This window comes from Choristoneura fumiferana, chromosome 14 (assembly GCF_025370935.1).
Source record: "Choristoneura fumiferana chromosome 14, NRCan_CFum_1, whole genome shotgun sequence".
NCBI lineage: Eukaryota > Metazoa > Arthropoda > Insecta > Lepidoptera > Tortricidae > Choristoneura > Choristoneura fumiferana.
In genome coordinates, this window is record NC_133485.1 from 8,961,156 (window position 1) to 8,974,328 (window position 13,173).

Genomic DNA, 13,173 nt, shown 5'->3' on the forward strand with positions numbered 1-13,173 from the left:
CATAAATCTGAGCAAAGGTCTCCCGACGTTTCTCTTGGCATTAGCCACTGCGCCGAGCATGACATGACGTGGTAATTGAGAGGGCTCCATTCTAGGCACGTGCCCTAGCCAACGTAAGCGTCTCTGTTTGAGAAGAGCGATTAGGCTAGGCAGCTGTGCAATTTCTAGAACCCTCTCGTTGGTGACCCTGTCTTGTCATGAAATACCCAGGATCCTACTCAGACAGCGCATGTAGAAGGAGTTTAACCGACTGAATGCTAATTCTTTTTTATTCATACATATACCTACAGCCCAATTTCTTGTAATATTTTGAGGAAGAAAGAGTGTGCAAAACACTTTTTTAAGAGTTAAATTTCAATTACTGTACTTCATTTGAATAACGGGACTAGAAGTACTTATTTCGTTCCCATTTATATACTAAAACACACATATATAATACTTGGCGAACAATGTTGCCGACTTCGTTGTTTGAGTATCTAACTCATTTAAATCTGTTAATACAATTTTATTTGAATTAATTTTAGAGCACGTTTGTCTAGGTCACACACAATAGAGCTCTCAAAGGTTGACTGGTAGAGATCCTTTAAAGGGATAAATGCGCCTTTGTACATATATCTTATTGTTTGTCAATTGTGTTTGTTTACTTATTTTGTACAATGAAGTCAACATACAAACATACCTTAAAGGCACATTCAAGAGGTCAAATGAAGTTAATTTCTCCAAGATACCTACCAGTGAACTAACTCTTTTAATTAGGAATGAAGATAATTATTCGCAGTAAAACTGTGTAAAGGGTCTTAGTACCAATATGAGGTCTTTGAAAGTACGTGACCCACACATATTTAGCATAAGGTTTAAAAAGTGAGATTTTTGATGTTTTTGATGTCACGTAAATGTTACTCGCTTAGTTTGTAAATTTTAAAATTTGGCCTTTAATATTGACTGGGAAGTAATTCAATGTAAGAAAAAATAAAACCGATTAGGCCAATTTAATTACATCATTTAAAATAAAGCTAATTATCAGGTAGTTTCTATTAATAACTGAGCCGTCAGACGAAGTTAACGGAATTCAAAAACATCACGGTGTATTTAGATATAGTAATAGCCGAGTGGGCGCATACAAAACAAGTACATAACTAAGCTGCCGTTCTGCCGACACAGCGGACGCCGACGTAACATGAGCTGACTAAGGCGAAGGAAATTTTTATTGGGACAAAAACTGCGGTTTCTTGTCGCTCGACGAGAAGAAATAACATGAAATGAAAAATTCATGTCACACTATTGAATCGCTTTTGGAAAATGCCGAATGCATTTCTCATCGAACGACTTGACGAGAAATATTGTTCTCCCCCGCTTGTATTATGATATTATGACTTGTCACAATCAATCAAGCTGTTTGAGCTGCAGTGCGTGTCAAAGAAAATAGAAATTCATCACTTTTTCTGGCAGCAGTCCGGTAAATAATTACTCACCCAATTGTCTCAATTACTTTAAATAATGAAATAATATCGACGAAGGAAAACCGCAAGTAAATTAGGTGTAATCGCTGCAATAAAATTATGCCTGCAAAAAATAATGAATAAAATAACTCATCGAGAACTATGACATTTCCTGTGTAGGTAAAACGCTTACCACAGTAATTCTCTAAGAGGATAACACAATGTTCGCTGCTGAGCTGTTAGATAAGCTCATATTCTGAACAAACGACTTATGATGTAGGTGTAAGTGCATTACTACTGTAACTGGACTGGACCTAAATAAATACATTGATTAATTAAGCTGGACACCTTGAAAGAGACAATAGAACTCGTAACGGGAGTCTTCATAAAATAGAAAACAGAAAATCATCAATTTTAAATGGCGTCAGTGTATCTGGTCCAGCGGTGGTGTAGGGGTTATAGCACGCAGCACGGATTGCTGTGTTCAATTCCCAGCGCTGGTCTCTTTTTCTGGTTTTTCTGTGCATCCATGTCTCAGTTTGTATTTTCGATATGGTTTCACGGGATACCCGTAAAAGTAACAAATTTGGAGTTGAAATAAAAAAAATACGAAAGGACTCCAAAAAACCAATCATAGTCAGTATACTAGTCAAAGACCTGAAATACCTAACAGGGAGGTTATAAATAGCTTAATAGGTTATAAGTAAAATGATTGGTTGACATTTGAAGCTCATAAGGAAAAAAATATAAGGCTGAAAAATATGGATCAGTGTTTCTGGATCAGTGGATCAGGTACCTACTTGTTGTAATAAAAGTTTTGGGCTTAGCAACGAAACGACATTGTTATTTTTTTTCCTTACTCCAATTATTTTTATCAAACCTTTAAGAATTCAACGAATCCAACCTAACAAATAAAAACCCAGCCTCATTAGTCAAATCTCGAAGCACTGACGATAACGATTGGGCCTTGGGGCCTTTACCTAAAACTAGCCATTTGCTAGAGTACCTAACAAAAAAAACACTTATTTGTGACTGACACTGAGACTGCGAATGGGACGTTTAGGCAGTGCCCTTCTTTCCATTACTTAGTCAGAAAATTCTTGAAGTGTACCAGCAGTTTTTGATCAAAATTTAATAATATGTAGAACCATTGGCTTGCATATTCATATTACAAACAAGCCGCAAACATTGCATAGGGCCAATAAGCAATCCCATTACACTAGCCGTGAAGTCGCATCCGCAGCATTCAATAACATCCATGCACACAAGCTGGAGCCTTTGTGGCGTTCGACCGTGAATAAACAAACAGGGCCACCTGCTCGGGAATAAAATAGAATATTTAGCCGATCGATGTGGCGGGATGCGTGAACCGGGCGCGATCTCTACCGGGCACGATATTGATTTCGCTTGCCCGGATTGACGTGATGGGACGCGACTTGAGATTGATTTGAGAATGCCAATCGATTGCAACCGAGCTGAATTGTCTTTACGACGAACTGATTCGATTCGATGAACGGGAATAGACGAATTAGTAGCGCCGCGTTTCATTAGCTTTTAATATCGCAATATTCCACTTGATTTATAGATTAAGTAAACTTTTACTTATTTTTTGGTTTTGGTTTTGAATGCATCTTTCTCTTTATCTTCACTTATTTTACAGTGTGTCACATTTAATTTTGTTGTTAATACTTATATGTTTTGCCAAATTTTAAACTAGGAATTCTCTACTTCGCTTTACGACAAAACTTTAAGCTCTGCACCACTCTTCAAAACCATGAGACATGAACGACCTTATTGATTAATTGTTAGAATTGCCATTGTTAACATAACTATTAGGAAGGTACTCTAGGTTTCCAAGCAGAGTAAGAATGTTTAGCACGTATCTTGCTAACTAAATTATATAAAGCTGAAAGAAACTTTAAAATCAACAGATGACATTATATAAAATTACAGATCTAATGGAATAATGTTATAATTATAAAACAGAGTGCCCATCAATATCATTTGCCAGCTCATTTTCCTTAACACTACAACTAAGTAATGAGTTAGTGCGAAGGCCTATAAAGTAAAATCTTACGGCTTGAATATTGTAGCGGCAGCTCCTGTAAATATTTGTATTCAATTTATTTTGAGATATTGTTTGATTTATAAGCCGGGCAGAGTATTTTGGTGGTGATTACAAAGCCAACGCGTAAATTAATGTGCAGTTATAAAGTTGAATCATCATTTGACTACATAAAATGAATCAAGAGAGAGAGAGAGAGAGAGAGAGAGAGAAACATTTATTTACACATATTCGATATACATAAAAATACATTACATGAAAAATAATAAAAATAACATCGAATAGTATAAAGTAGGCCCCACTCAGCATAATGTTACGGCAAGCCGCAACGCTGTGTGTGTGTTGTTGTTTTGCGTTTTGTTTGTTGTTGTTGTTATTATATAGGTATCGTGTTTTTTTATTTCCGTTCATTTCGATAGACGTCTCGGTTCATTTATAGAAACTACCTATGCTATACAAAAAAAATTATACGTAATATAAATTAACATTCATTTTTATAGGTCAAAACCATCATCTTTTCACAGAAAACGGCACTCTGGAAGCCGGAAGAAATCATGGCTGCGGAATATAAGGAGTCGACCAGGATCAGTAGTGCAGAGAAACTGTTCCGGATGGCTCAAGATGGAGAAACTTTCAGAGATAACGGCCAACCTATATACATTATATGTACATATAGATAGTTATGAAAACACAGGCAACTGTAAACAAAATGTCCAATAAAGAAAACCTCAATAATAAACCTTCAGTAGATATAAATTAGTAAGTAAATTGTACTCTCAATTTACTTTCTAGTGATATCCAAGTATGTGTCATTCATACATTTGTTAAAGTGATAATAAAAAGAGAATTAAAATACCTCTAGTTTTTTTGTATAGATAGTCCGACCGATATAATAATACGCATATAACCCAGTGTCTCGCATTATTGTGCATTGAGAAACATTGTTCCGTTGATGGCTCAAGATGGTTTCAGAGATAACGGCCAACCTATATACATTATATGTACATATAGATAGTTATGAAAAAATAGGCAACTGTAAACAAATTGTCCAATAAAAAAAACCTCAATAATAAACCTTCAGTAGATATCTCAATTTACTTTCTAGTGATATCCAAGTATGTGTCATTCATACATTTGTTAAAGTGATAATAAAAAGAGAATTAAAATACCTCTAGTTTTTTTGTATAGATAGTGCCGCACAATTATACGATATAATAATACGCATATAACCCAGTGTCTCGCATTAATTGCCAGAGTACTTAGTTTTCTATTGAGAACTCTACATTACAGCTTAAAGATAATTGTTGTTGTCACAATGCTGTCAAAGCGTAAGCAGCATACCATTATGGCTAGAAACACACTGACAGCGATGGCGGAGCGGTGCGGCGCGGCGCGGGAAATAAGCGTGGCGCGGTATTGTGTGGCCTTTTTCACCTTAGCTCGAATATTACAACCGGTACCGCCTCGGCGTTGAGCCGCACCGCTCCGCCTCCGCTGTCAGTGTGCTTCTAGCTTATTATACTCAACGAAATCGCACGTTAAAAATCGGCAAATCAAAGATCATGCGTGTCTCTGGCGTGTGGCAAGATGATTAAGGTAGCTACATGACAATGTTACTTAAATACTTAATGCCTTAATGCCCTTATGCATGATTGAATAAAATTCAACTTTAAGCTCTCTTTAGCAAGTACCTTTATCACTTTACAAGTATTTAGGTACTTACTTTACAGATGTTGAAGATAAAAAATGATAGGGAGTTCTTTTCTACTCCAAAAAAATATCGAGGAATAAAGGTATCAGGAATTGCAGCTGCTTGACTGAAAATTCGGCTGAGCCGCTGGAGCGTGACCGCTCGTTCGAATCTCGCGTTGCCGTTACCATGACAACCTACAGTTTTCTAATAACTATGCTATTGAACATGGTGGCCGGAACGCCGGATAGGCCGATGATGCAGGGGACAATGAACTTGGTGACGACAGAACCGCAACCGCGATATTCCATAATAAGTATCCAAGATCGTGCCGTGACAGAAACTTTGGTGTTGTAAGCGTCACATAAATTAGATTTATTTTGTAGGTAGCAGCGGCGTCAAGGCTCATTTATGTGCTAATTGTCATTGAATTTTCACTTAAACTTCGGTTGCAATGTTTTACCTACCTAGATAGAAGTGAGTGAGTGCGCGTATTAAAATTACAAGATTGAGTTACAAAACTATTAAATAAAGGAAGTTTCTCCCCTATAACGGGCAAAACCGTAAGTAATAAGACTAATAAGAGAGCATTTCGGGCTTAGCGAAACGAACAACGAAGCTATGTAGATATTTTGCAACCCTCGCGCTTAATGTTTAAAAATAAACAACTTGGCTTTAAGGAACTCCCTTGGTTTCTTCAGAACATTATCTATTACGGTTGTATTTCGTGTATAAGGCCGAAGGGCAAAACATTTTAAATTTAAAAGAACCTTTATTATTATGATGATCACGATCGAGAACACAATAGACAGACGCAATTAGGGAAAATATTTGTTCTAAAGTTGGCTCCAAAACTTGCCCCGTAGACTTTTCTCCGTTGGACCAAGGTATTGATTGGCCTTTTGTAATATGAAAGTCGTAACTCATCGTCGACCTAAGAAACTTTGGAAAACAGCCGCAGAGTTATGATCATAAATGTCTATTAATTACTGTGAGAAGCGCGAACTTCACTTTTAAAAAGTTCGTGATTAATACCGATTGATTCGGGACGAGTGTTCAATGCTAATTATATTCGAATTTTCTTCAAGTGGATACGGTAAAGTTTGATTCAGTTTGTAACTAGGTAAGTATAACAAAGGGTTCTCTATCGTTTGCCCGAACTTCATATCATTTCGTTTTTCATAATTTTTATTTTTCATAAAATAATTTCTTTCTGAAGCAGTTAGTCTTAATTAGTTGGTTAGTTTAATTGATATTAAACTAACCTAACCTACTGCATTTTAAAACATGACATTTGAAAAATATCTTGAAAACAGCACGGTTATGGTAAACGTTGGTATGGCAAGTGAAATTATGACAAATGAAATTATTATGGTAACTGGAGTTGATGATATAAAGATAGGTTAGGTAGCAATTATTAACTAACAGCTTTTTTTTGCGTGTTTGTTAAGCGATAACTCTGCCAATTGTGGGCCGAATTTCAATTTTTTTTTTTTTATTCTAAAGGACATAGGTAGGTACTTCCGAGGTGGTCCCATTGACACCAAGTCAGGATCTGATGATGGGATCTTAGAGAAATCGAGGGCAATCCTCGAATTTTCAAATCATACGGTCTGTAACGAAAAAGGGAAACCGACTTATCTTGAAGTCGGTGCCTCAGCATGAGCCAGTAGGAGTGATTTGAAGTCCAATATTATATATATAGTATGTAGATCAGGTAGACGACTTATAGTTCCACTCCTGCTGGCTCGTGCTGAGGGACCGACTTCAAACTAGCAGAAAAATATTTTCAAGGTTTTGAAGTCGGTTCAATTTTTTGTTAAAAACTTTTGTTCACCTATGTTGTGTCAAGAGCTTGCTCCTGCCTTCGATTTAAGACGCGTCCAGGTCATCTCGGCAGGTCATTTTCGTCTTCGAGGGTCAGTCCACGAAAGCCAATGGGTATGGAATATGTTATTATACCGCACTGTGTTCGCGTGGGGCTACGGCCCAAGCTCTCTCATTCTACCTTGCACCTGTGGCCTATGCACGTGGGAACTATGGCCCATGTACTGTAATTCTAAGAGGAGGCCTGTATTTATTTATTTAATCGTAAGGCATACATTGAAAATAGGCTTATACCATATATAAAGTTACAGAATGCTACTTGCAGTGAGATGGATTTAAGCCGAGATGATGACGATGATTACGAGGGCTGCGATACCTTTTAAGTTCTGTCGTTTGCAAACCTCTCGTGATTATTTAAAAAAACAACAAGCCAAGAGCGTGTCGGGCCCAAAACAGGGTTCCGTAGCCTTTACGAAAATTATTAAGTCATATTTTTCTAAGGATTTCGTATTTTATACGGAATCTTCCAAGTTTAGGTATATTTTATACCTTAGGCTGCTATTTACTCTTAAACTACTAATAATTCTCAAGCAAACTTAGCCGTTATAGTTTTCCTTGTACTTAAGTTTGATACACTTACTACCATCCTGAATTTTTTCAAATTTTTCCACCCACTGGTTTAGATTTTAGGGGGGGGGGCTCGATTTTAATGAAAATTTGCACTTTAAAGTTGAATATTTCGCAAACAAATCTCTGAATCGAAAAATCGTCTCAGCAAGCCCCTAATGGTTTTAAAAGACCTATCCAACGATACCCCACACTAAGGTTGGATCATAAAAAAAAAAACCCCCACTTTACGTCTATCTCGTCGAAAAAAATGGTCGCCACGTTTGTAGCGAAAAGTGGCCATGTTGCCACCATCATGCTCGAAGACCGTGAACAGTTAAATGCTGGTATACCACTGTTTGTTTACTTGAAGTTAACGGCGCTTTCCGAAAAAATAACCCAAGACGTCTTATAGTACTGCACCACGATAATGCGAGCTCGCACACCGCTCGGCAGACAATTGCGTTTTCAAAAGAGCAAAACGTCGAAAATCTGGAACACCTGCCGTACAGCTCAGACTTAAGCCCAAATGATTTCTTAAATTTTCCAAAAATCAAGCAACAACTTCGTGGTCAACGGTACCGGACGCCTGAAGAAGCGGTTGAGGCATACAAAAAAAAATGTAAGCTGTTTACTTCAAGCAAAAAAAAAACAAAAAACATTTTAAAATTATAAAAGTGAGTCCTTAATCCTAATTTTAAGGATTTTGCGTGGCCTCGGTTAGCGAAATACTGAGTTGCTCACGCGTAATTAGTCTAAGTATACATGCGAGTAGAGTACCTACAAAACAGCCATTTTGGAGACCCCGACTTCGGACTGGAATAAATGTTTCGAAAACTGGTTGGATCGAATGAAAAAGTGTATTACATATTACGGTGATTACTTTGAAAAACAATAAAATCCATTTAACTCTTAAATTGTCTTTAGTTTTTCCAAACGACACAACTTAAAAGGCAACCCTTATGACCTGTAAAATTTCGCTCTCGCGAATTGTATTTTGTCAACGGTTGGGAACTAGTACGTTTCATACGGGATTTGAAAATCCGTACGCGTGTACGAAACGTTAAACTGTGTGTTTTTTTTATAAATTACCTTTATGTAGGTATATGTACCTATTTTATAAATGGTTTTCTGTTATTACTAATTTTCGAGGAATAGGTATACGATATTGCATGTTCAGTTGATGAAGCTGTAAGAAATACGTGAATAGAACCATCATATCAAATTAACCCTGAGTGGCCGTTTCTCCCTCTCGACATACGCCAGGACTGCTAGCACGCCACGTGAATTTTATTAGGGTTCGCCATCAATATTACCCTATTCCTGAACCCCTTTTCAATTTTATGACACCAATAATATTTATTGCGTTAATAACGGCTGCGTGTGATTGAAAATGCATGAAGCGGATTGAAGGTTTGATCTTAGCGCAAGTATGACTTCAAATTAAATTGTTAATAGGTACTTTATTAGGTGTCGTTATAGTTTCATTGCATCTGAATCATAAATTATATATATATAAATGTCTAACATTATCAGTTGCCTTATTTATCACTAACTTCTAATAGGTACTTATTAACATTTTGAATGACACGGGTCATTATATTAACCGGCAAGAAAGCAATAACTAACGTTGTCGTACTAATCATAAAATAAAAATGCAGTCAAAAGATACGTTAATTTCATCGGCAATTTTGATGCAATATCATGCTGGCAAGCATGCAGTTATTCTAATTAAGGCTAATTAAATGCAACGACCAAACTTACATATTAAAATGAACTTTTCACCAGTAGGTAGGAATAAATCCCAGCACTTTGTCACTTAAAAGTGAACACTATTCATATAACTTCACTCGGTCACTGTCACTACGTACACGGAGGTTTATACCGTCGAGCGTCGCCGGCAACGCGAGAGAGCCGACTGAACCCGCAAGCCAATGAACGGTCATTCCTTCCCTCCCTCCGCAATCCTACATAGGAGCCCGAGATCAGCTGAGAATCTCTATCCACTCCCTACACTTTATTTTTTTATCTGTGGCACGCATCTGTCGTCAATAAGTCATTGTACTTAAGATTTGATAAATGGGTGGTAACAACGATGATTCATAATGAAAACACATTGAAAGTAGAATTATACACACTCGGCATCATTAGCTCGCCACATTTGTAGCGACAAATATAATGCATTGGAATGGGCTAAAGTTACTCCGTAAGTATAACTTTCTGCATTTTTTTAAAGTGCGTTGGTCATGTCATGACGGTAACAAAACGAGTTTATACGGATGTAGTCGAATACGCATCCGACGCGACGTCACTTTATGAATATTTATTGCATAATTTTATAGTCCAATAAACTCCAATAATAAATTAATTCCTTGTGCACGTGCCTAGCGACACCCATAGGGGTACAAAGCCATAAAATTTTGAGCCACCGTGTTTGGAGTCAATGTAATTTTCCTCCTTTAGTCACAGAACATAATAAGTGTGAGATATTGTAGCTCAAAATTAGAGATATGACCATCAAAAATAATTAGAGACTGAAGCAGTGGCAAAACGTCCATAGAACCCTATTCCCACCGGCTTGCCTAAATACTTAGGACTACAGGACATACATCATTTATATAAGATGTGTGCGATCTTGTCTTCGGCTTTACCACGGAAATATCTGACGCTATACGCCACTGGACTGAAGGTATATTACTGCTAATTAGGTACCTGGACTAAGTAAATGGACAGTTCATCACTAACAAATGAGAAAGGTTGATTTTCAAATTCATTTCATATTATTTATGTACATGATATTATACATCTTAAGAAAGATAGGAAGGGAAGGAGTCATCATGGAACTGAGCGGAGGGAAACTGATCAAACCAAACATCTCGCGAGAGAACAACTTTACGCGCCAAAGTATTTTTACAAAATTTTCGAGGTTGCCCTCACACAAAGCGTGTCGCAGAATGCCTTGTCACAATATATGTGTATATGTGTGTTGTGGCCTTGAGCTACAGTACCCAACGAAATATTTTCCGCTTTTTGAACTGCACAATTAGGACTGTGAGCTTATGGCCACAAAATCAAATTTTTATTTCCTTTCTGCTTGCGTTATCAGAATAACGAAGTTACTTAACGCATTTTTCATCCTCAAGTACCTTCGTTCTCCTTTACACGCTGTTCGGCTTGGCGTTAGTCTCATTTGGAATGTCATCAATCACTGACACGAAACAACCTAAACAACCCTGCGCATAAAAAATATAAACATGAGACATCGTTATTCGTTATGGCTTTCTTTTATTTCGTAAAGGTACATGCTAATGTTGAACGTCATTTGACTCGGCCAGAAAAGAGAAAAGATTTTTGGTACTAAAATACAGGTTTTTCTTTTCTTCATTGTTTCCGTAGTCGTGCACGTTATAGGCTAATATGATTGAAATAAAGTTATCGTTCAGGTCATGACGCTATTCCACTCTTGGGCATGGATTAAGTAAAGACGAAGAATACTATTCTTACCATGAACACTAGAAATTACTTAGATTAGTCTTAGTAGCCAGAGGAACGCTTGTAAAAAGTATCGAATTGTGAATTATCATTTACCCTAAGTACTTACATAATATTTATATTTTATACCTATGGCCCCATGGCAATAATGAGATTTGACAGATTGGACGTCACTCATGCCGATAAATCAACGCATCGGCACGACATCCTAAAGCCAACAATGTTGCACCAAGTCAATAATGATATGACTGATTTGATTAATGGTCAGATGAGTTACAGACATTATACCACAGATTACAATTCGCGTGAAATAGACAAGTAAGTATAAGCATAAAGTAACGAATCATGCTTTCTAGATCACTGGACAGTGTCTATTTATAATGTAATTACGGTAATAAACTTATCACGTCAAATTTGTGAAGGCAAGATTTGTTCCATGTTGGCGTACAATCTTTTTTTGATATTTTCTTTTGACAATCTCGTATTTTACCGAATTACACAGTTCTAAAAACAACTTTGTGCGGTAGTACAAACAGTTCATTTAGCAAGACAACGGGTTGAAAAAATAATCAGTCGACTTGTCGTGAAAAGGAAGCAAACACAAGTCACGCGACGCAAGAACCGACCGAAGAATCGATGTCTCATTCGCATGAGGTTTTTGATCCGCAATAAATAGACATTATAATTTACTGATTCAATAAAAGTCATAAGTACTTATATATTTTTCCTTAAACAACAGCAGGAAGAAAGTACTTTTTTTTTCATGTTTTGTGTGCTATGCAAGAGAATACTAGGATAGTTACAGTCAATCAAGTACGTGCTTTACTATTTTTAATGAGGGTCTGTATCAGAAAAGTGTCAATAACATATTGAAGGGAAAATATTTTTTTTTAAGCCGTACAAATGCCTGAAACCACAATATAGCATTCACTTACTACTGTTATATCGATCCTAAAGTAATGAGACAAGACCAAATAATTTGACAGCTTTCGGTGTCGAAGAAAAATAAGCTTATTTCTTTTATTTTAAGAATGCAACTAGGTCCATACTAGCATGTCCAAAGTAAGCAAAAAGCTTTTAAAATAGTCTCTTCTATCTATCTTGCCCTACAGCGGTATAACGTGTACACTGTTACATAATATTAGTTAGTCCATACCTAAGGAATTAAAACAAAGAACCTAACCAACAAAAAGTTGGAAAACCCCCGACTTTGTCACTTCAAAGTTCAATATCTCAAAAACGGCTGAACCGATTTTGATAAAACATATCTATGAACCATCGCTAGAAAACCTGCTTTCAAATAAAAAAAAACGCATTCAAATCGGTCTACCCGTTTAAGAGCTTCGGTGCCACAGACAGACAGACACACAGACACACATAGCAGTCAAACTGAAATAACACCCCTCTTTTTTGCGTCGGGGGTTAAAAAGAATTAGATCAATAATTTAATTTATAAACACGTGCGTCTTAACAGGGAGGCGTCAACAGAACTTCCAGTGTCCCACACAAGCTCGGCGTTCTCGAATGTTTTAATATTCCGTTTTGTGTTTACAGAACAAACGGCCTTTGAGGCAGCTCGAAGCGAAATTACAGCGAGCGACGGGCCCTACGTTATCAATTTACGAATTAGGGAAGTGGAAATTGTAGGCTACACTTGATTACAACGCAGCGTCGTATCATCGCATCTCGGTATCAATAATAAGATCGCTAAGTGGAATTACCAATGTCTGTTTTTATCCTTGAGAAAAATCGACGAGAATACTACATGAATAGACGACCGGATGGCCAAGTGGTTAGAGAAACTGACTACCTACGAAGCTTGAGGTCCCGGGTTCGATTCCCGGCCGGGGCAGATATTTGTATGAATACTTGGATGAATATGTATTTCAGTGTGTATTTATCTATATAAGTATGTTTATCCGTACACATAATACAAGCTTTGCTTAGTTTGGGACTAAGTCAATTGGTGTCAAGTGTCCCATGATATTTATTTATTATTATTATTTATACTCTCGCTATTAGTGAATTAGTGACAACAAAATTCATAGTGTCAT

General features: G+C 36.9%; 1 protein-coding gene across 8 annotated transcripts in view; it reads right to left on the reverse strand.

Annotated features, from left to right (window-relative positions):
* Dg (Dystroglycan) overlaps window positions 1–13,173 on the reverse strand; it is a 97,094-nt gene that overhangs the window by 48,891 nt on the left and 35,030 nt on the right. For 2 of the 8 annotated variants that reach the window (XM_074097621.1, XM_074097618.1), the window contains exon 1: window positions 9,392–9,548. The exons of the other annotated variants lie outside the window; for them this stretch is intronic. The gene's annotated coding sequence lies outside the window, so the exon portion shown is untranslated. Of the gene's footprint in view, window positions 1–9,391; window positions 9,549–13,173 lie in introns of those variants that run through there. 8 annotated transcript variants of the gene reach the window in all.